General features: G+C 41.0%; 1 protein-coding gene across 9 annotated transcripts in view; it reads left to right on the top strand.

Annotated features, from left to right (window-relative positions):
* The window catches only part of chl1b (cell adhesion molecule L1-like b), an 885,223-nt gene that overhangs the window by 216,735 nt on the left and 643,615 nt on the right, over nt 1-24,873 (top strand). Inside the window, exon 1 of one of the 9 annotated variants that reach the window (XM_072582618.1) lies at nt 15,033-15,049. The exons of the other annotated variants lie outside the window; for them this stretch is intronic. The gene's annotated coding sequence lies outside the window, so the exon portion shown is untranslated. Of the gene's footprint in view, nt 1-15,032; nt 15,050-24,873 lie in introns of those variants that run through there. 9 annotated transcript variants of the gene reach the window in all.

Here is a 24,873-nt window from a genome sequence, read left to right as displayed (position 1 = left end):
CGGAATCTACTGAAAACAACAAATGGTGAAGATCAGTGTATCAGACAGCATTCGTGGAGAGAGAGCAAGCTAATGTTTTGAGTCAAGATGGCTTTTCATCTCATCTAGACTTGAACCATTAGCTTGCTCTCTCTCTCGCCGCTATCTGACCCACTGTGATCTCCACTATTTGTTATCACCATTTAATGTCATTCTTGTTCAGTGGGGTTATTTCAGTTTTTTTCCTCGACAGTGAAATGTGGAAAAAAGTCAAAAAGACAAAACAAAAATTTGTATTTGGTGAGCACTTTTCATGACCATGGGATGTCTCCAAGTGCTCTCTGCCTAATGAAGTCCTTTTGAAGTGTCGTCACTGAGAAACTAGGAAACGTGAATAATTAGAATATGGAAACTTTTAAAAACAGCAATGTGATGACCAGATAACTTGCGTTGTAGATTGATTGAAGAATAAATATTGATCAGGATGCTAGATAGCATTCCTACAGTTCTTTTGAGACAGTGTTCTGGGATCTTTTACTCTGGAGCTGGCAAATGATGGCACTTCTCAGGACCCCCTTAATACCAGACAGGAGGTTCAAACTAACTATTGTTCTCAAACCATGGAAAAGGACAGATAGTTTTGATGCAAGGTCATTGACAAGACCCATTTTCTCTGGTTATCTTAAATGTTGCCTGAACTGCTGAATTTTTCTAACATTTTATTTTCCTTGTTTTCAAATTTCCAGCACGCTTTTGCAAAAAGGAGCCAAAATCAAACTGATTTTCTAATTACTGTCACAACCAGTAATCTATCAAAGTTTGAGAACTGTGGAGTTTTTTTTATTGTGTCTGCATCTGGATGTTTGACCCTTGTGACAACACTTGAATCAGTGTGATTTCACTTTGTGAGCAATTCATTCGATATTTGACTGAAGGTGGTCAACTCTGTTATTCCTTGATGCTAATTTTACTTTTAATAATGAGAATATTGTTTACAGAGGAAAAAGACGACAGCACCAGTTATGAGCAGAATATTAATTGAACAGATCTTAAGCCATGTGTTATCCATGCCTGCCTGTTTGAAGGGATACTTGAATAATGCAATTTATTAAAATGTTTATCGGTTATAGATTTTACTGTCTCCAGGATGTTGCCATGTAATAATGGGAAATTGTGTTGCAATTTCTGAATAACTTTATCCGTGCTCCATTTTCATTAGACATTTTGTCTATAATTGTTGAGAAGTATTGCTAACAAGCGTGTCTGTGTAATTTAAAATGCAATCAGTTATGACAAGGTGTGAGTGGTAAATTGGTGTATTGTTTTCAAACCTTGCTGGTTCGTTGCAACAAAGATTTGTTGGGATATTTTCTAGTCAGCCAGCAGAGAAGTTATGATACCCTGAAGGAGCATGTCAGACTTGAACCCAGACCTCCCAACTCAGAGGCAGAGATCTTACCACTGCACCATAAGAGTCTCAATTTATGAATTGAATGTGAGGCCATGTCTTTTTTGAATTCAAACATAGTTAACTGATTTACATCATAGAAGTAACAAGCCAATTACAAGGTTTACTTGAGTGAAGAAAAGCTGAATTTAATTATCTGTTAATGCTGAGAAAAAATAATAGACATCAAGCATGCATACATACAGGTATAACATCAAAAATGGGTAGTATTCAGAATAGAAAAGAACTTAAAGGAATCGGCAGTTTCAAGTCTTCAGGATGCTCTTGATATAGGAGAAAGTGAGGACTGCAGATGCTGGAGATCAGAGCTGAAAAATGTGTTGCTGGAAAAGCGCAGCAGGTCAGGCAGCATCCAAGGATCAGGAGAATCGATGTTTCGGGCATAAGCCCTTCTTCAGGAATGAGGAAGGTGTGCCAAGCAGGCTAAGATAAAAGGTAGGAAGGAGGGACTTGGGGGAGAGGCGTTGGGAATGTGATAGGTGGAAGGAGGTGAAGGTGAGGGTGATAGGCCGGAGAAGGGGTGGGGGCGGAGAGGTCAGGAAGAAGATTGCAGGTCAAGAAGACGGTGCTGAGTCCGAGGGTTGGGACTGAGATAAGGTAGAGGGAGATTTCTCCAACTTCCTCAATTTCCCCTCTTCCCCCCCCCCCCCCCACCCCCCCCTTTATCCCAGTCCCAACCCTCGGGCTCAGCACCGCCTTCGTGATCTGCAATCTTCTTCCCGACCTCTCCGCCCCCCACCCCCCTCTCCGGCCTATCACCCTCACCTTCACCTCCTTCCACCTATCACATTCCCAATGCCTCTCCCCCAATTCCCTCCTCCCTACCTTTTATCTTAGCCTGCTTGGCACACCTTCCTCATTCCTGAAGAAGGGCTTATGCCCGAAACATCGATTCTCCTGTTCCTTGGATGCTGCCTGACCTGCTGCGCTTTTCCAGCAACACATTTTTCAGCTATGATCTTGAGGTATCATATTTCAATCTAAGAACCTGAGTTGGTGTTTTGATTTATCAGTAATAGTGATAATTGTAAATCTTTCTTTTTTTGATTGTCATCAGTATTTTCATTGGGTACTTTATCTTCCCGAGACGTTGAGAGAGAGTACTTTCTCCACCTGGTTTCCATTCTGCAGTCAAAACTCCATTTCCCTGCTTGGTCAAAGGCAGTCCTTGGAATTAAAAACACAGGTAGATATAACTGCATGAGCATTTTCATTGCTGAGTTCATTGTTTCAAAGCGTGATAATCTTAGATGAAGGTTTTCAACTCCAATGTGTAAAACTTATCATACAAGTGTGAATGAAAAAAAAACCTTTTCATGCTGGAATTGGTAAACATGTTTTAGCTTCTTCTGACAGCATTCAGATGGAATACAGATAATGATTCCATGAAGCTTTGCAAACTTGTCGTTCGGTTGATTGTTGTGGCCTGTTTACATCAGTGTATTCCCCCTTTTGTAAAATGATTTCATTCCATGGAAGTCTTGTTATTAAAATCAGACAGTGGCATTTAAAAATGAGAAGTCCATTTTTTTAAAAATCAGTTTCATGACAACACAGATTTGAGGTATACAGGAGTGTAACAGCTTCTTCAGTTAAATCATGTTTATGGGATTTGAAATGGTTTTTATTTATTTGAATGGAACCAAAATATTTAACAATAGAAGACTGAAAGCTTTTATTTCAAAATGGTAAGCTTCTTAAATTGATAAATCAGATTGCTTTTCCAACTTGGAATGTGAGCATGATCACATTATCACCAGTTATAGTAGTTTATTGCATTTTAAGATATGACCATAAGCTTGGATATGACATGTGTAAATTAAATTTCCTGTGTTGTGCATCGAGCTGTTCAAAATGGATGAATCATGACCGAGGTGGCTATAAACTACATATTCAGTATTTTATCCAATAATAAAAGGATCTTAAATAGTTCTACCTTTATTATCAATTGCATAATAAAGAGGATATGATCACCTTTGGTCCTCCATGACAATATTGCATAATTCTGAAATTGATTTATTACACTTTAGGTTTTATATATGTATTTGATTTGTTTGCGTTCTTCATTCATGGGATATGGGCAGGCCACCATTTATTGCCTATCCCTAATTGCCCTGTGAACTGTCAAGCAAATATTACTTGCTTACCATCACAAACCTGGATATTAGCCAGATTTTGTCACATTTGGACATAGGCTGCTTTAGTATTTGAGGTAACATTGAAACGTCAAAAATAGAAGCAGGAGTAGGCCTGGCTACTCGGCCCTTTGAACCTGCTCTATTGTTCAACATGTTCATGGCTGATCATCCCACTCAGTATCCTATTCCTGCTTTTCCCCCATAACCTTTGATACCTTCAGCCAAAGAACTTAACTGTATTTAACTACTACTTGAAAATATTTAATATTTTGGCCTTAACCACTTTCAGTAGCAGAACATTCTACAGGCTCACCACTCTCTGGATGAAGAAATGGTTCAAAATGGCTTACCCAAATATCCTTAGATTGTGACACCTGGTTGTCAACTCCCTGGTCATTAGAACTTCCTTCCTGAATTATCCCTGTCCAGTCTGGTTTGAATTTCATAGATTTCTGTTGTGGACAGCTTCAGTAGTTTCTATGATGTCCTCACTCATTTTTCCACACTCCAGTGAATGTTGTCCTAACTGTTCTAATCTTTCTCCATATGTTAGTCCTGCCATCCCAGGCATCAGACTGGTACATTATAGCCAGAACAGTCATCTTGAGATAAAGAGACTAGAGCTGCATACAATACTCTAGGTGTGGTCTCACCAGGACTCTGTACAAATGCAACAAAATATTCCTGTTTCTGCACCGGAATCCTCTCACTATGAAAAGCAACTTACGATTTGCTTTCTGAACCATCTGCTGCACCTGCATGTCATAAATGATACTGAACATTATGCGATCATCAGCGAACATCCCAGTTCTGACCTTATCATGGAGGGAAGATCCTTGATGAAGCAGCTGAAGATGGTTGGGCCCAGGACACTACCCTGAGGTACTCCTGCAGAGATATCCTGGTGCTGACATGACCACAATGGTCTTCATTTATGGCATTTATAACTTCAACCTGCAGAGTGTTTTCACCTGATTCCCATTGACTCCAGTTTTGCTAGGGTGTCTTGATGCCATATTCATTTGAATGTTGGATTCATCTCTTCAGCCCATGTTTGGACCAATGCTGTAATGAGCTCAAGAACTAATTGGCCCTGGCAGAATCAAACTGAGCAGATGTAAGCAATTTATTCTCTTGTCAGTACAGCTTGAAAGCACCGCTCCTACCATTACTTTGCAATTTATCAAGTGGAGGCAGATATTTGGCTGAATGGGCCTTGTCCTGTTTTCTTCTGGCATTCAGGAGATATGGCAAGCAATGAGACTACTGCTTGTGATTTAATACAATTGTGCTGCTGTTGATGGTCCACAACACCACATGGATGCCCAGTCTTGTGCTGCTAGATCTGTTGGAAGTCTGTCCCATTTTGGCACAGTAAAAGCTCCACACAACGCAATGAAACATATCCTCATTGTGAAAATGGGACTTAGTCTCCACAAGGAACGCATCGTATTCACTCCTACAGATACTGTCATGGATGGATGCATCTGTGACAGATTTGGTGAGGACAAGGGCACGTAGATTTTTTTTCCTCATGTTTGTATCCTCATGGCAGAATCAGTCTAGCAGATATGTCCTTTAGGACTTGGCCAGCTTGGTGCAACCAAGTCAGTCTTGGTAATGGGCATTGAAGTCCCTCATCCAGGGTACAATATGTGCCCTTGCCATCATCAAAGCTTCCTCAAAGTGTGCAGCATGGAGGAGTGCTGATTCATCAACCGGAATTGGGAGAGAGGTGATCTATGGTAATCAGCAGGAGGTGTCCTTGTGCCTGTTTGACTTGATAGCATGAGACATCATGGGGTCAGAAGTTGATGCTGAGGACCCCCTGGACAGTTGTGTCCTGGGTCTGTCCTGCCATTTGAATAGGACATATCCAGAGATGGTGATGGAGGTGTCTGAGAAGTTGTGTGTTGGATATGAATCTGTGACTGTATCAGGCTGTACTAGCTGACAACTCCCCCAGTTTTGACACATCACATGAGAGTTTTCCTTCATTGTTTTCATTGCATAGGTTGATGCTGGTGTCTGGTTTTATTTCTTTCTTTAGACTTTGTAATGGAGTGATAAAACTGAGTGTTTTGTTTGACCATTTAATAGTGCACTAAAGAATAGGTCAGAGCAGGTAAGGATGGCAGGTTTTCTTCCAAAGGACATTGGTTTTTATGATAATCAGTGGTGGTTACATGGCCACTATTAGGCTAGCTTTTCGAGATTATATTTTTATGGAAATACAATTTTACCCTCTGCCGAGGTGAGATTTGAGCCGATCTCCCTGAACTTTAGATTGGAGAACTGGATTACTAGCCCAGTGACATTACTACTGCACTGTGTCCCCTGAAAAATAAATAAAAGTAAATCATTGTGAAGATTTGAACAAACTGTCCTCCCAATATTTTTTTAAAAATTGGACTGACTTTAAGAGGAGCTTTCAGAAGAAAGTTTATACGAAGAAGTCAGTCTGTTGTTCTGTCTAATTTTCTTCCACCAGATTAAAGGCAAGTTCAAAGTTATTACTTGTAGCTTGAAAGCTGTTGATTTACACATCTGATATTTTGTACTTCTGGCAATAGATTTTAATGGAAACTGTTAGCTCACCATTACATAGTGAAGCAAGTCAACTAACGATATAACACTGACGGAGCACTTTCAAGTCTCAAAGATTACCGTAATACATATTGTGTCTTAAAAATTGAATTGTAAAAATTGATTATAATTCATGTTGTTCTTAACAGTTCATTTATGACTTTGAGAAAGTAAAACTTTATACAGAAAGCAATTATTTGGGAGGAGATAACTAGCCAGTTTGCAATAGGACCATATATTACCTGCATTTAATTAGAATTTCTATAATGGTTACCACTCTTGCAGGAAAAAAAAGACAAAAGGCTACAGACAATGGTAACTCTTTCAAATGTAGTTCTCAAAACCACTTTGATATGCAATTCAAGTCTCAAATGGATATGAATCAACAATTAACCAAGTGATGTTGTTTCAGATTATTCAAACTCAGCAGTAAAAATGATGACTAACCAGGTTTTCCGAGTGGGAAATAACATTTTTGACATGGTATTACATTCTGTTGTAATGATGCATGAAAGGTGGATTTTCCATTTTTTTGTTGACTTAGTATTTAACCTGGCTTTTGGCTAGGTTTATAATTTTTATAGTTGATACTTTGTGGCAGGCTGAACGTCATTTCAGCAACTTATGACATTACACTATTAAATTTGTTGGGGAATATTTGTGTCCTCCTAAATACTGTAAAGTGTTGGACTGTTTAAAATGCACACAGGGAGAAGATGTTTAAGTGTTTTTTTTTCACTCAATCCTTTTTGTCTCATAATTACTAATTGGATGAGTATCTTGTAGAATCTTTTAAGAGTGGGCAGGAGTGAATGGTGAACAGCCCATGATATTTCCAGTGCACAGTATTGCACTTTCTGAAACAGTAGGTGACATTGTGGTGTGATATTCATCCCACACATGCACAAAAGATAGGAAATGGATAGTGTCTGTTTGCAGATAATATTCTCCATGTAGTCCAAAGGCAAATGTTGTTCTTTAGGTGGATTCTTGGTTTAATTACAAGTCATTGCAAAAGACAATAGACTCCAGGAAATGAAAAAGAAAGTATCTATGGCTGCAATCAGTACTGCACACGAACTCACAAAATACATTATAAGACATGAGACTGTGTGATCCAATGAAGCAAATTATAGCATTTCTGCCTTTACATGTATGGCTGTTTTTATGGCTTCCATAAAATCATAGAATTTTATAGTATAGAAAGATTGGCTCATTATGTCTGTACAGGCACCTGTAAGAGCTACCCATCTACTCCCTGCCTCCATAGCTCTCTAAATTCATCCATTTCAAACAGATATCCCACTTTCCTTTGAAGCCTCCTCTTGAATCCACCTCCTCCACTCTCCCAGACAACACATTCCAAATCTTAAAATCTCTGAGTAAAGAAGTTTCTCTTCATCTCACTCTACGTTCTCTTGCTGACAAACTTGAAATTGTGATATCTTAGTTCCTGACATAGCAGCTGGTGGAAACTGAATATCCTCGTTATTCTATCAATAATTTTGAACACTTCAGTAAGGCGACCTCTTAAGCTTCTCTACTCCCAAAGATGAATTTCTCTGATCTTTCCTTGTGGATAAAATCCCTCATTCCTCATATCACTCTCATAAATCTTCATTGCACTCTCACAAAGGCCTTAAATTCCTTCCCAAAATGAAGTGCTTAGGACTGAACACAATATTCCAAATGATCTGACCAGTGATTTATAGAGGTTTTGCATCATTTCCTTGCTTTTATACTCCCTTTCTCTATTTAGAAACCCAAGGATCCTCTAAGCTTTCTTACCAACTGTTGCAGCCTATCTGGCCACCTTTAGAGAATTATGTACTTGAACCCCGAGGTCTCTGCACTCCTGTACTCTTCTCAAAGTTGTACCATTGAACTTACACGTCTCTCCATGTTTCTTCTGCTAATGTATTCCATCACATTTCTCTGCATTAAAATGCATCTTCCATATTTGCCCATCTGACCAACTTGTCGATGTCTCCTGTGGTCGCAGCTGTTTTCCTTTGCAAATTTTTTCATGAGGGACAGTGATACAGAATGGTCCAATTAAGTGCAGTGTGCTGCAGTAATGAGGTGAGACCCATCCTTCATGACACCACGGACATGTTGAACCTCAGTTCATAGGAAAACTTGGTGTTTGTGTACCGAGGATTGATGCAAAGCTTGATGCAGCCACACCCAAAGGTGCTCATCAGGTTGAGGGCAGTATTTGATACGTTTTTCCTCCCCTTATCTAAAGCTTTTGTAAGTGGTGTCCTTGTAGACGTGGTCCATCTTTGATCTCCAGCTGAAGTGGAAAATGGCTCAGGTGATCGCTGTGGTGAAGGCTCAGGGATTTGGCCAGATTTATGCCACATACACAGCAATGCTGAGGGTGCCTCCCATCTGATGATCAGATTTTTACCCACAATGGAGAGGGAGTGGTGTTCTCACCTGCCTAATGTTTGCCTTGCTTTGGCAATATGCTCCTCTCAAGTTTTGGCACCCACCCCAGCCCCTGTGCCCTGAACCATATCCCCAACTTTGGGTAATCTGACCTGACGGTGAAGACGGTAAAGGATTAATTGGCCCAGTTACCTCAGAACAGGGCTTTGCTCTTGCCTCAATTTAACTTGGTTCCTGAGGCCCGTTAGCACTGGTTACAGATGCTCTGGGCACTGGCAGCGAATCTGAGCAGAAAACAGTGATAGTAACCATATACAGGTGTGCCTTGACCTGCAGGAGAGAGAGCGCAGCTCTACCTGACTCTGGATTTGATTGGGAAGCTTTCTGTTTCCCACTTGTTGACAGAGACTGCACTAACAATGTTGGTGTTGGGCAGTCAGATTAAATTGCGGGTTTCCTCCCCAGAGTTTACTTTGGAGAGTACATCACTTTCCTTAAAAAGACTGGAGACCTCTGTTCCTGATGGCAGTAGTCATGGGTATTGAAAGTGCTGTCCACGGAGCCTTGGTAAATTGCTGCACCGCATCTCATTGATTGTACACACTGCTGCAACTGAGTGTCGATGGTGGAGGGAGTGAACCTTTGCGGATGTGGTGCCAATCAAGTGGGCTGCTCTGTCCTGGATGTTGTCAAGCTTCCTGCATGCTAGTGGAGTTGCACCCATCTACTTAATATTACTCAGTGACCAACATGCTTACTAAACCTTGTGTAGGATAAATCAAAGTTACATGAAACTTTGTCTAGAAATGTTTGTGAGGTGTCCTTTGTTTTTCCTCAAACTTAACAAATAGATGATTTACATGGCTGACTACAAGCAGAAAGTCCTGGGCATGTTTTGCAATGTGACTGGGCAGAATACACATTAATTGTTTCAATTTGGGTCAAACAGGCTTCATCACGATTCACTGCCTGTTTATATTGGCTCATTTTTGTTGCTAGGACCATTACGTTATGTTTGTGCAAACAATCTGGCGATGTAATTTCCCTGCTGTTGGGTGTACCAATTTATTGAGCTGGATATGTGTGTGTTCACACTGAGAAAAGATAAGCATTGCTTGGCCTTGACTTGACAGCAATTTGTGTCCATTTGGCTATTGTTTGTTAAAGATGTCACAGCCATAAAGTGACTGCACTAACAAAATAAGGCATATTATTGACTTTTAAAATTTTTTACATTGTAGAAGCATCAAGGTCTTCAAAATAAATAATGTGTTTTCGGATGAGAGATAGTTATTTGGATTTTGTTCAAGCAAAACTGCCTGTGTATGTGGTCCAGTATTGTCGCAGCATGATAAATGGGATAGGAAGACAGGAATTTGGTAGTCACTGCTTCCCACCTCCCCACATTGCTTCCCACCTCCCCACATTGCTTCCCACCTAAAATCAACAAAATCTGCATTGGCAATGAATCATGCTGTGAACTTTCTAAATTGTCCTGAATTGTTCGGTTGAAGCACATCTATTTGACGTTTTCACTTCAGAAGAAGGATTTTTTTTGGCTCATGTTAATGTATTTTAACAATAGAAAGCTAAGCATTTGCTGGGAGAGGAACGTGACTTGTAGGATTCTGTGAAGGCAGATCTGGCACCTGTACTCATAAAATGTGTAAATGTTGAACTTACTGCTATGTAATAGAATACAGTGTAGGAACATACCCATCAAGCCTGTGTTGATTTCTATTCCTTATTTAGATCTGATACTTTTTGCCCATATCCGGTTTCTATTTCTCTGTTCACCTCTTGTTCATGTGTCTATCAAGATAAACCTTAAATGTTGCTGATGTGCCTGCTTCCACCACTTCCACTGGCCGCGCTTCCCGGGCACCCAACACACTCTTTCTGAAAAGGTTTCCCCACACTTATCCTCTAAACTTTCCCCCTCTCACCTTGAACTTGTGTCCTCTCATAGTTGACCTTTCCACCCTGAGAAAAAGCCCCTGATTATCCAGTCTGTCTATCCCTATTATAATTTTGTATACGTCCACCAGGTTGTTCCTCAGGCTCTGTCTTTCCAGTGCAAACAATTGGAGTGTATAATTGTTAAGAAATAATGTGAAGTACAGAGTAGAGAGCAACATATTTCTACTTGTACAATTGTGGAAATATGCTCAATACCAATACTATGTTGAGGCTTGTGGCTGGGGGACAGAAAATGAAAGATTTGATTATTTGTGTTTAATAGTGAGGATAATACTGAAATGGTTTAATTCCTTCACTGAAAAGCATCTATATGTTGACTTTCAGCAATCTCCATTAAACTATGTAGAAATGGATATAACATGCAAAGGGACCATTTGAGCCTGTCCACATTTACCTTCCACCAAAGTACATATTTCTAATTACATTTTCCCCTTTATTCCCAGATCACTTCAAATCACATTTCCTTCATTCACCCTACCAATTTACTCCAGTACGTTGGAATGTATCTGCCTGAACTGTCATGATACGGAGGTACTGGGTAGACAAAGTCAGAAGTCACCTGATGGAGGAGCAGAGCTTCAAGAGCTTGTGATTTCAGATAAACCAGTTTGACTATAACCTGGTGACATTTGACTTCTGTCTCTGTAAGTGAATTCATAGTATTACAACTCTCTGTACCAGAAAGGAAACAGTTTCCTCAATGCAGCTGGTATATCTTATATTTCAATTGGCTCCTGGAATCAAATTCTCTACTTCTATAAATTTTTCTGATCTTAGTTTAATCTTGTGTGCCAAATTGCTCTTTTATTCCTTTTCAGTAAAAATAAATGATCTTTACAAATCTTCCTTCCTGCTCATGGCCAACACCGCACCTCCACATCATGGTTCCCATCGTTCACTTCCAGAAGCAACAGTTCAGGCAGATATATTTCAATATATAGGAGTAAATCGGTAAATGAAGCAAGTGATTTGAAGCAATCTGAGACCAAAGTGGAAAGTGTGACGAGAATATGTACTTAGGTGGAAGACAAATGTGGACAGGAGCTTGCTGGCTCGAATGGTCTCTTTGCATGTTGTAACTTGTGTTCATTTCTCTGTATTCTAATGGAGATTGTTGAAACTCAACATACAGATGCTTCGCAATAAATCATGATCAGAACAAAACATAAAACTAAGCGGCAGGAGAAAATCATTCAGTAATACAAGAATTCAGATCGTTTTATAGCATGATACTCAGGCAAAAAAAAAGTGACATTTCACATTTTGGTAATCACTAACTGTTACTTGAAAGGAAGTTAATCTTAGATTCTGGTGAGATATGGGTGAGTGTGAGTGTTGGTAACAATATGGAAAGGTGAACAGAAGGTTTGTGAATTGTTCACAGGGCATCAATAATTCCTTTCTGGAGTAGGACAGGAGAGCTGCCTAATGAAATTGTTTTCATTTTAACCAACAGCAGTGTAGCTGAGATCAGTACCAAAACTAAATCCAAGAATCCCTACAGTGCCAAAAACAGGCTATTCAGCCCATCAAGTATATATCGGAAGACCATCCCACCACCTCCTCACCCTGTCTCTGCATTTCTCATGGCTACATATCCCTACATATCCCAAGACACTACACTACAGGTAATTTACCAAGGCCAATCTACTGAACCTGCACAGCTTTGTGGGAGGAAACCAGGGTATCTGGAAGAAAGTCATGCAGCCAAAGGGAGAATGTGCAAACTGCACAAAGTCAACCAAAGGTGGAGTCAAACCCAGGTTCCTAGCAGCACTGCTAACCATGAGCCACCATGCCTTCATCGTTCTGAAATGGACTGGGCCCATTGATAACGATATGAGAAGTATGGTCTGTACTATCCTTACCTTCACCTTTAGTTGATCTCAGTGGTTTTCTTGAGAAATAACTTGAACAATGTTTTATTTGCCAAGAATAAAATTGTATACTTTCCACACAAACGTGCTTAAGTCTTTTTTCAAGAAGGGGAATGGCAATTTTATAAGCAACATTATTTGTTTCAAAAACCAAAGCAGCCTAATTTCAGTAAACTCTTGACATCTGCAACAGTGGGCGAATTAATCAACAGTAATATTATGGTCATACTTTTCCGTTTGAAACTGTATTTTTCAGATAATTTAAGAGAATCAAGAGCATACAAGGCACCACAGAATCATTGTAGATAGGACAGAATTTGGCATTGATTTTAAACTAACTGAAATTATACTGAATAAAGGCTAATTAGCAGAGGAAGGTTTGAAGAGGGAAGACTGAGCTTTAGGGAATTGCAAGGTGATGGGTTACATTGTGGTTTGCTCATCAGTATTCCATTTTGATTCATTGTTTAGAAATTTCGATAAACCGGATAATGTGAATTATGGAGTCATAGTAATAAATATGAAATGTAAAAATGCTCAGAATTGTAAAGAATATTAAAGTCATTAGCTTGTCTGAATGATTGTCAGCTAGAAATAACACTGTAGTCAATAAGCAAGCACTGGCTGGCTTAGCAGTTGGGACTGTTAACTTTCCGTCGTTTGAGGTTTCATGCAAAAAAATGTTTTATTTATTAACTATGTATAATCTCATGCTGATTGTTATACTGTTACAGCAGAGACTTAACTGTAAAACATCTAAATATTTTAAAGACTTTTGCAGCTGTCATGTTTACCATTTTAGGGATTGATTGGGCCTATAGTTAATAATGTGATAATTTTAACTGGTGGAAAATAATTGAAGCCAGGTCTAAATTATCTTAACCATGAAAATAATTATGTGTAATTGGCTGTTTTTTTTCGGAGTCTGTTCATTATCAGAATAAGAGTAAATGAAGTTAATTATTATGTTTTTAAGAATTTCAGTTACATTCATATTAAAGTATCACCAAAACTGATCACTTTGAAATGCATTTGGGGAATGCAGGAATAAATTTATTACATTTTTTTAGCCTCATTGAGACTATATGGTATGCACACGGAACATATATATCAGTATGCATATTGAATGCTATGCATAAATGTAGAAATACAAAGCAATGCTCTAGACACATTTTCAATCTGGATATACTGGAGATTGGCTATCTATGACGTTTTATTGGTGTATCTGGGAAAAACAACAATGAGTGTACAGTGATCCCACATTTATTTCATTTTTAGTACTTTAGAATTAGCTGTGAGCTGAGTAAAAATGCACCACATAAGCAGGAATTCCTTTGCCTAGTACACGTTTTATTCACTGGAGGTTTTTCTATCAAAGTTTAAAAATTAGGGTCCTGACCTGTAAATAGTTGAGTTTATTTTTCTGTGTTTCTTGTAGGTCCTATTTTAATATTTTGAGCAATTTTTAACGTTAATTCCCAATTTTTTACATATTTCCTCGGAACTTCATCAGCTATGGCAGGGTAAAGCTTTTTCCTGATTTTTGTTCACATAAATGTCAAATTCAAAAAATACAACAATTTAGTCATCCATATTTGTATTCTAGCACAAGTAAATTTTGATTATTGATAGTTCATAATGGATTCTTTTCACAGTCACAATACAGATGCTTTTTATGAAGTGAGTGTTGACTATCAGATTGTCTTTCACACAGCTTAGGATGCAGGAATAATCCCATGCATCAGATAGGTTTAAGTAGAAGATTGGAGTCCCAAATTCCTAATTAGCCCCCAGTGTGTACTGCAAGAATCAACTTGCTGGCATTTATTCTGAACAAGAGGCATGTGGCCAAATGTAATCTTGGCACTGCAACAGAAATTGTAAAATGCCAGTTTAGTGTAACATTCGGAGACTGCTGTATCACCAGAGCTGTTGATCCTATTCATGAGGATGAACTCTGCTTTGCTTGTTCTGATGCGACACATAAAAGTTGCATTGTGGGTAGAATTATCCCTTCCTTGGTGTAGTATGGGCAACAGCAAGAATTTTGGAAAAATCTTGTGGGAATGAAAACAATCAGTAACTCAACATCAAGAAAATGTTTTCCACATTTCCCGTGAAGCACTGAATCGTGACTTCAATCCAGTTGCCACCAATGCTGTGGGTTCTGCACCAGCCCCGACTTGACTGATGCCACCATGAGTCCATTTCCCGCCCACCTCACAAATACAGCCACTGCCCGGTGTCATACTGGGCCCAATCTCACCTTTGCCACTACCTTCATTAACCTGCGTTGGATGTAGATGCTTCCAGGAGCCCAAACTTTGTCACTGCTGCAGTAGCTATGAGTCAAAGCTAGAACTGCCTCCACCATGCAGAAACCTCTGGGAACCCAAACTCACTTCCACCGCCACAAGTCCCCGGTTCCAGGCCCGCTCTGGTCCGCACTTCCGGGCCCGCTCCAGTCTGCACTTCCGCGCCTGCTCCAGTGTCTGCTTCCGCGCCTGCTCCGGTCTCCCCTTCTGGGCCCACTCCAGTCCATGCTTCTAGGCCTGCTCTGGTCCATGCTTCCCGGGGCCATTCACCACCACCGATGCTGTCACTGCGACTGAGCTCTGCACAAAGAGGTATGTAGAATAAGAGGAAAAACAAGAGAAGAGGGAGAAAAAATAGAAAAAAAAATGAAAAGAAAAGTGGATGGTGCAGATGAGCCCCAGGCTCAAAGGCCCGACTCCACCGCTATCTGCACATGTTTGTGGCCCTCTTGTTTTGTGGATGCAGTGAAAGTTGCTGAAATTTCTGGCTTTTGTGGTGGCGATCGCATTAATTCTGCCAGCAGTGATTTGACAATGCCACCCATCTGGCTTCAAATTGCACTCATTAGTAGATAATTTCTATGGCCTCAAGCAATAAAGATTATTACATTATGCTCACTAATTATCTCTTTGTCATCTCACATAAATGTAATTAGATAAACATAATTATTTTCATAGAAAAAGCACATTCCATTGCGAAATTAGAAAACTGAACATTGGAGCTGCCATATTCACACATTGAACTGTAGATATGAAAGTTTGTGATGTGCGTAGCTACCTTTTTTCTGGTATTCCGGGTCTGAGAGAACTGTCAGGAGGGTTTAAAAGCTGAATTCTACACCCATGAATTAGCAAGATGGATTTAGTTGTGTAACATATGTTTGGATAGGGTGATGTACCTCCAAGTTCACCATGGAGAAATCTCAATGACTTTCTTGAGAGGCTCCTAGACCACACTATGTGAGGGACTGATGCCACGTGAGAGCTCAGGACTTTCTCCAATAGAATTGTTAGCTTTCTGACCTTCCTTAGTTGATTTGGGCATTGTGTGACTAGTACTCTCATGGTTTTGCTTCAGTGTGGATGATAGAGTTGAAGGAGAAGCAATTCCAATGTCATCAGCAAGAATCACAATCTCCTGTACCTCTCAGTCTTGACAGGGAGAAGCAACAGGTGAGGGTCCACCAGTGGGGCAGAGAAGAAGGAAGAGACCCAGGATCAAAAGACTAAACTGTCATTGTCCTGAATTCTCAAAGAGAATGCAGACACTAATTAAAGAAGCAATAGGCCATCATCATCACTAAAATGTGTCATCTGCTGGGCCATGCCAGCTAAGCTTTAAAGAGAGCACCAGCAGCCCATGAGAGTGGATGGTCCTGGCAGTGGTGAGCAATTCTGCCTCTTTTGCTTGTGATTTTGTGAGACAGGCATTGAAAGTTGTCAAAATTTGACTAGAATTAGAATCCCTACTGTGTGGAAACAGGCCCTTCCGCCCAACAAGTCCACAACGACCCTCTGAACAGTATCCCATCCAAACCCATTCCCTTACATTTACCCCTGACTCATGCATCTAACCTCTACATCCCTGAGTACTATGGGCAATTTAGCATGGCCAATTCACCTAACCTGCACATGTATGGATTGTGGGAGGAAACCGGAGCACCCAAAGGAAACCCATGCAGTCATGAGGAGAATGTGCAAACTCCACAAAGCCCGAGGCTGGAATCGATCCCGGGTCGCTGATGCTGTTTGGTGGCAGTGCTAACCACTGAGCCACCATGTTGCCTTTTGAGTTGTATTGGGTTGTATTACTAATGGGTTGTGTTATTAATGAGTTGAAGAGTGGAAGATTTCTATGTGCAAAGTCACTGTTAGCCATGGTAGACCAGGTGCCATGAATCTTGCTCAAAGAATGCATTTAACTGCAAATGGAAAAGTTATGCTTATTTATTCCTGACAGTGAATATTTTGTGGTCATTCATTTTTGAGGCGTAATTGAATTTGCACATTGTGATTTACCCACTGTAGCTCTAGTAATTAAGTTGAAATGGTTTATTCAATTTCAATTTCATCTATGCCTCAAATCTTTTAATGCACTTTCTTTCCAAATGCTTATCCAGTTCCCTTCTTAATGACATTATTGCTTGTATGTTCAACTAAATCTATTGTGATATATGCTGTGTTCTGCAAACTCTACATGAAAAGAAAGGTTGTATATTTTCCAGTTTTATTGAGATAATCCCAACTCCCTTTATTACTGATTCACTGAGTAGAACTCGGTTTTACTTAAGTAACCCTCTTAACATTTCCTCACTTTGAAACCATCTATCAGGTTCTCCATTAACCTTTTCTGTATTGAGCATTTTTTACATATCAATGTTTAATTTGAAGGAATAAAGGACTTGTAACTATCAAGCACTTGCTGTTGTCTCAGGATGTTTAAATGGACTCTCAGTCATTAAAGTATTTTTGAAATCAGTATTTGGCAGGACCTAGGAAGTGTTAATTGGGAGGAGTTATTGGGCAAATCCAGATTTGACATGTGAGAGTTGTTTGAAGACCTGTTGGTCTGAGTTCAGGTCCGTAATGTTCCAGTTAAGGACAAGAATGGCAAAGTAAGAGCCCTTTGGATAACAAGGGGGGTTGTGAATTTAGTCAAAAGGAGAAAAGAAGCATATTTAAGGTTGGGAAGCTAATATTGGATAGGGCCTGTGAGGTATATAAAGAAAGCCTGGAAGAACTTAAGCAGGGAATTAGGAGAGCAAGACAGCATGAAATGACTATGACAAGTAGGGTTAAAGAGAATCCCAAGGCATTCTACACATAGATAAAAAAAATAGCATAACAAGACAGAAGATAGGATCACTCAAGGATAAAAGAGGGAACTTGTGCTTGGAGGCAGAGGATGTGAGCAAGATTCTAAATGAGTATTTCGCATTGGTATTCATTCAAGAGAAAGATATGAAGGATAGTGAGATTCGTGTGGAGCATGCTAATATGCTAAGGCATTGTGAACTCAAGAAAGAAGTGGTGTCAAGCCTCTTGAAGAACAGTAAGGTGCATGAGTCCCCAGTCCCCCATAGTATCTACCTAAGGTTATTGAGAGAGGCAAGAGAGGAGATTGCTGGGGCCTTGACCAATATCTTTATATTCTCACGAGCCACTGGAGAGATCCTGGAGGACGGATGAATAGCTAATGTTGTTCCTCGATTCATAAAAGGAAAATAGGGATAATCCCTGTGAGTCTCTCAATGATGGTTGGGAAGCTATCGAGAGGACTTTTAGGGATAGGATTTAGAGGCATTTGGGAAAGTATGGCTTTATTAGGCACAATTAGCATGGCTTGTGCGGGGGCAGGTTTTATCTTATTAAATTGATTGATTGAATCGATTTGGGGATGTGACAAAGGTGATCAATGAGGGTAGAGCAGTGGATGTTGCCTACATGAATTTTAGGAGGGTTTTAACAGGGTCTCTCATGGTGGGCTCATCTAGAAGATCACAATAGCGACTTGGTGGCTTGGATTCAGAATTGGCTTGCCCTTAGAAAGCAGAGGGTAGTGGTGGAAGGATGTTTTTCAGGCAGTCCATAACTAGAGGTGTCCTGTCGGGATCCATACTTAAAAATATGCATATATATATATAATATATAGTTGGTTGAAAATGTTGATGATTGGGTTAGTAAGTTTGCAGAAGACATAAAGGTTGTGGATAGTGTAGATGATTATCAAAGGATAGAGTGGAATATAGATCAATTGCAGATGTGGGTGGAGAAATGGCAGTTGGAATTTAATCAGGATAGTGTGTGTCACTATACCGTGGGAGACCAAATGTTAAGGAAATGTATACAGTTAATGGCAGGATGTTGAATAGCATTGATGCTGAAAGGGATCTTGTGGATCAAGTTCATACCTCTCTGAAAGTGGTCACAGAAGTAGATAGGGTGGTAAAGAAAGCACATGGAATGCTTCCCTTTATTAATTGGGGAATTGATTACAAGGTCTCTTACCCGCCCTCGATCTCTTCATATCCAACTGCCGCCGCGACATTGACCGCCTCAACCTGTCCACCCCTCTCACCCACTCCAACCTCTCACCCTCACAACGTGCAGCCCTCCACTCCCTCCGCTCCAACCCCAACCTCACCATCAAACCGGCAGACAAGGGAGGCGCAGTGGTATTTGGCGCACCGATCTTTACACCACTGAAGCTAGACGCCAACTCGCGGACACCTGCTCCTACTACTCCCTTGACCATGACCCCAACTCACACCACCAAACCATCATCTCCCAGACCATCCATAATCTCATCACCTCAGGAGATCACCCATCCACTGCCTCCAACCTCATAGTCCCACAACCCCGCACCGCCCGTTTCTACCTCCTGCCCAAAATCCACAAACCTGACTGCCCCGGCCGACCCATTGTCTCAGCCGGCTCCTGCCCCACCGAACTCACCTCTGCATACCTCGACACTGTCCTGTCCCCCTTAGTCCAAGAACTCCCCACCTACATTAGGGACACCACCCACGCCCTCCACCTCCTCCATGATTTTCGCTTTCCCGGACCCCAATGCCTTATCTTCACAATGGACATCCAGGCCCTATACACTTCCATCCCCCATCACGAAGGCCTCCAAGCCCTCCACTTCCTCTCTCGCCGACCCAACCAGTACGCTTCCACTGACACCCTCCTTTGACTGATAAACTGGTCCTCACTCTTAACAACAACTCCTTCCAATCCTCCCACTTCCTCCAAACCAAAGGAGGAGCCATGGGCACCCGCATGGGCCCCAGCTATGCCTGCCTCTTTGTAGGATATGTGGAACAGTCCATCTTCCGCAGCTACACTGGCACCACCCCCCACCTTTTCCTCCGCTACATCAATGATTGTATTGGCGCTACCTCGTGCTCCCACGAGGAGGTTGAACAGTTCATCCACTTTACTAACACCTTCCACCCTGACCTCAAATTTACTTGGACCATCTCAGACTACTTTCTCCCCTTCCTAGAACACTCTATTTCTATCTCGGGCGACTGACTCAACACAGATATTTACTACAAACTGACCAACTCCCACAGCTACCTAGATTATACCTCCTCCCACCCTACCCCCTATAAAAATGCCATCCCATATTCCCAATTCCTCCGCCTCCGCCGCATCTGCTCCCAGGAGGACCAATTCCACGACCGAACAACTCAAATGGCCTCCTTCTTCAAAGACCGCAATTTTCCCTCCGACGATGCTCTCCAATGCATCTCCTCCATTCCCGCACCTCTGCCCTTGAAACCCGCCCCCTCCAATTACCACCAGGACAGAACCCCACTGGTCCTCACCTTCCACCCCACCAACCTCCAGATACATCGTATCATCCTCCGTCATTTCCGCCATCTCCAGACACCACCACCAGGGATATATTTCCCTCTCCACCCCTATCAGCATTCAGGAGAGAGAACTCCCTCCGCGACTCCTTCGTCAGGTCCACATCCCCCACCAACCCAATCTCCACTCCCGGCACCTTTCCCTGCAACCGCAAGAAGTGCAAAACTTGCACCCACACCTCCCCCCTCACCTCCCTCCAAGGCCCCAATGGACCCTTCCATATCCGTCACAAATTCACCTGCACCTCCACACACATCATTTACTGTATCCGCTGCACCTGATGTGGTCTCCTCTACACTGGGGAGACAGGCCGCCTACTTGTGGAATGTTTCAGAGAACACCTCTGGGACACCCGGACCAACCAACCCAACCATCCCGTGACTGAACAGTTGAACTCCCCCTCCCACTCCACCAAGGACATGCAGGTCCTTGGCCTCCTCCATTGCCAGACCCTGGCCACACGACACCTGGAGGAAGAGTGCCTCATCTCCCGCCTAGGAATCCTCCAACCACACGGGATGAATGTAGATTTCTCCAGCTTCCTCATTTTCCCCTCCCCCCACCTTATCTCAGTCCCAACCCTCGGATTCAGCACTGCCCTCTTGCCCTGCAATCTTCTTCCCGACCTCTCTGCCCCCACCCCCTCTCCAGCCTATCACCCTCACCTCCTTCCACCTATTGTATTCCCAGTGCCCCTCCCCCAAATTCCCTCCCCCCTACCTTTTATCTCAGCCCACTTGGCACACCAGCCTCATTCCTGAAGAAGGGCTTATGCCCGAAACGTCGATTCTCCTGCTCCTCAGATGCTGCCTGGCCTGCTGTGTTTTTCCAGCACCACATTTTTCAACTCTGGTACTCCAGTATCTGCAGTCCTCACTTTCTCCGAATTGAGTACAAGAGTCAGGATGACATGTTGCAACTTTATAAGATATGCCACATTTGCATTTAATTCTGTTTGCTACATTATAGGAAGAATGCGGAGTTTTTGGAGAGGTTGTAGAAGGGGTTACCAGGATGCTGCCTGGATTAGAGGGTATGAGCAAACAACATGAGACTGGAACAACTGTGTTTTCTGTAGAACAGTAGCTGACAGGAGACTTGATAGGATGCCTGTTTAATGGAAAAAGGCCACTCCAACAATGCTGCATTCATTCACTGCACTGAAATAGGTATAAATGTTTGAATGTGGCCTCACCTCCTCCCAACCAAATGTAGGAGTCCCAACACTGAACTAATTGGTAAATTCTGTTCTATATCTATCTCTAATGTGCTTCTAATGGACCACAGAATAATCCAGAATCTCACTAAGTTTGCTTCTTTCAATCACCATTTTACTTCTAATTTAAGATAGCAACAGCTTTGATCCAAGATCTCCGTTGATCCATCTTTTTGAAATTCTGACAACTGGACTTTCCCCAGTGGACTATCCAGAATCTCAGTTACAACAGAAAAGAGCAATTGTCATGGAAGGACCCAATACTGGGTTCCCTAACCCCAGAAATAGAAATTTTCCAACTGGTTTGTCATCTGCATATAACTGACCATGAGGAAAGGCCTCAGCACTCACTCAGTTTCCATGTCTTCCCAACATAATCCTGTCAACCCTAGGTGGGTCAGTTTTGGTGGGAATAACTCCCAAAATTACTAAAGGAGGAGAATGCTTGTTTGTGTTTGTGATCCATTGTCTCCAACTTACCTGCGTTCTACATTGCCTGGACCTATAATTTGGGATCTTTGAGAATTGTTTTCAGCAAATTTGTTTGGAATAGTTCAGGAAACATCTGCCAAGTTTATCTGTACTTGGGTAGTGCAGTGAATGCCTGCTGTAACCTGGCAGAGTTTTGCATATTGGCAGTGGTGGGCTCCTTCTCTTGAGCGGAGATATCAGCAAGAGTAAAGATTATGTTACAAGTTCTAGCAGGGCAATATTGCTTGGACTATGTCTTTATTCCAACTGGTTTTAAGATGTCTGCCTTCATGAGTGTTCTTCATGGCAGAGGTTACATGACTACAGCAAGTCAGAAAGGACATTTGTACATGATTGCATTTCAATCCAAGCTTTCATATTTAATAATCGCAACTTAAAAAAAGGGGAAGGGTGGTTTTGGTTTGAAGTGCTTCTTTTGTGAACAAGTATGCATAGCTTGTTATACTTTACCTTCTTTTGGACAATTAATCTTTCCACAATGTTCACAAAGTATGGGTTGTGTCTCAGTTAACCCATACAGTGTTTGGGACATGTGCTATTTTACCCTGTGGACTTGTTTTTGGAATGGTTTTCGTTTGCAAACACATCACTTTTCTCACCTTTCCAATTGTCCTGTTTCATTTTTTTCACTTTGGCTTGTAAAGACAGAGGAAATACTTCCACAATTCAAGTACAAGATGACTCCTTCATCTGTAAATGGCTCCGTATTTCTTCAACTAATTACTTAATTCTTTGTGCTTAGAAAAAGACATGCTATTCCTATTTTTATTAACCTATTTATGTTTTCTTTAATGAACCTATTGTCTTCTTTTGGAACTTGTGTAACAAAATGTTTTTTTTTAATCTGCCATTTTTATATTCACCTTTTATGATGATATTTTTATTCTATGCTATACCTCATTAATCTCATGCTTGAGTATACCTCACCAGTGATCTACTGTTGAGTGTGTCATTCCTTCAATAATTAATCTGCATCAACCCCACTTTTATGCCATTTAATTAGGCTAATTGGTAGTCCAAAGGTTGTTGGGTTCATTTATTTTCAGTGCAAACCTAATTAGGTTGTGGCCATTATTTCTGAAATGTTCTTGCTTCAAGTAATTTGCATGTCCTGCTTAATTATCCAGACCAAGATGAGGCAGAGCAGCCTTTCTTGTTGTACATAAAACATAATGATTAAGGAAGGTAGGATAATCAAATTGCTCAATGATTACAACTTCATCAGTAACCTTTCCTCCATCTAACATGGCATGTATTCTGATCCATATGTTCACAGACCCTGGTGTTCTCAATATTCTTCCTTCCTTTTCTACATATTTCCAGTGTTAAAATATTTAAAACCGCTAAAGCAATAACTTAAAAAAAAGACTTTCACGTTGTTCATTACCTCAAGGTGCTTCATGGAAATATTATACAAAATTTGACACCAGTCCACATAAGGGAGATCAGGAAGTGGAAGAGGTTGGTTGAAAGGAATGTTCTGAATAAGAGAGTGCAAAATGGCTTGAGGAAGGATTTCTGACCTGAGGTTGCAATCATCTGAAAATCTGGTCACCAGTAGTGGAGCAATAAAGATTGGAAGTGCACAAGAGCCCAGAATCAGAGAGCTGAAGACTTCAGAAGTGGAGACGCAAGACGCAAGACGCAAGCAGATTTTAAAACATGGATGAGAATTTTAAAATCAAAGTGTTGCCAGAGTGGAAGCAAGCACAGAGGTGGTGTATGGACAGCACTTTGTGCAAACTGAGATATGAGTATCAGAGCTATAAGGGAGGTCATCTAGACAGAATGAGAAATGGAAGATCAACCATTAGCTTTAGAGCAGACTAGTTTAACGGTAATGTAGATGTGGATAAGGGAACCAGCAGCAAACAAGTTGGAGTAGAGGCAATGACAGAGAGGTGTGCTGTTAGTGAAACGAAAGGTGAATTTGGTGATATAATGTTGAATTTGAAATGGTCTGATGCAGTTTTGATTAAGGTTGAAGAAGTTCTGTTATTCTCATTAGTTGTTTCTAGCTCCCTCACTATATGTGCAAATGTGGAAAGCTCCTAAATAAACAGTGAACTCCAGACTAAATCACATTCCTCAGTTATCTTAAGAAATAAGAGCAGGAATAGCTGGTGTAGGTTTCATGCTTGCTCTGTTGTGCATTATGTCTAAGACTGATTTGAACCTATCCTGACTGATGATCCTTAACCAAAGGAATTCATTTGTGAATCTTTTCTAAAGTGTAATCGGATCCACTTATGAATAAGGCGACCAAAATTAACTTCTGTATTCCAGTTGTGATCTCACAAATGCCAGACATAGTTGTAGTAAGACTGTGCTTTTCTGTTGCACTTACCTTGCATTAAAGGCTACTTTTCCATATGGCTTTCTAATAATTTGCTGCACCTGAATGCTGACCTTTTATGTTGTCAGCACAAAGACATCCAGATCCTTTGACACTGCTGCATTTCACAGTCTCTCTCCATTCAATAATAATTTCCTTTTCAATTTTTCCTGTGGAATACAGTTTCCAACATTATATCCAAGCCAGCAAATGTTTGCCCATGGACTTATCCTATCTGTATCCTTTTACAGTCTTTTTGGGTGCAACTTTGTGTTTGTATACAGATAGATCATCCTGGTTTCCCACTCCTCTCCAATTGAGAGGTGATGGGAATATCTTGCCAGGTCCAACTCACCCTAATTTTTTCCCATCTCAGCATCTCTCTTGTCTCCTCCTTTCTCCCCCCCCCCCCTCCCCCCCACCGATTGTCCTCCTAATTACTTGTCTTCTGACCCATCTTCATATCTTCAAATAATTATTTAAATGAAGAGACCACAGAACGCTGTGGTACAAAAGGAATTTTGTTCAGGTAAAAGTTCATACACCAAAGTTAATAAGACAGTTGCAGCAAATGATTTAGAAGGATGTTCGTCTTTATTGCGAAGGGTGTATAAACAAAAGCATATAAGTCTCGCTATAGCTGTAAAAAGACTACACCTACAGTGTTCATAAGACCACACCTACAGTGCTTTGTATCAATGAGGATCACACTGT

Source organism: Chiloscyllium punctatum, chromosome 12 (genome assembly GCF_047496795.1).
Source record: "Chiloscyllium punctatum isolate Juve2018m chromosome 12, sChiPun1.3, whole genome shotgun sequence".
NCBI lineage: Eukaryota > Metazoa > Chordata > Chondrichthyes > Orectolobiformes > Hemiscylliidae > Chiloscyllium > Chiloscyllium punctatum.
This window is presented reverse-complemented; position numbering and strand designations above follow the sequence as displayed.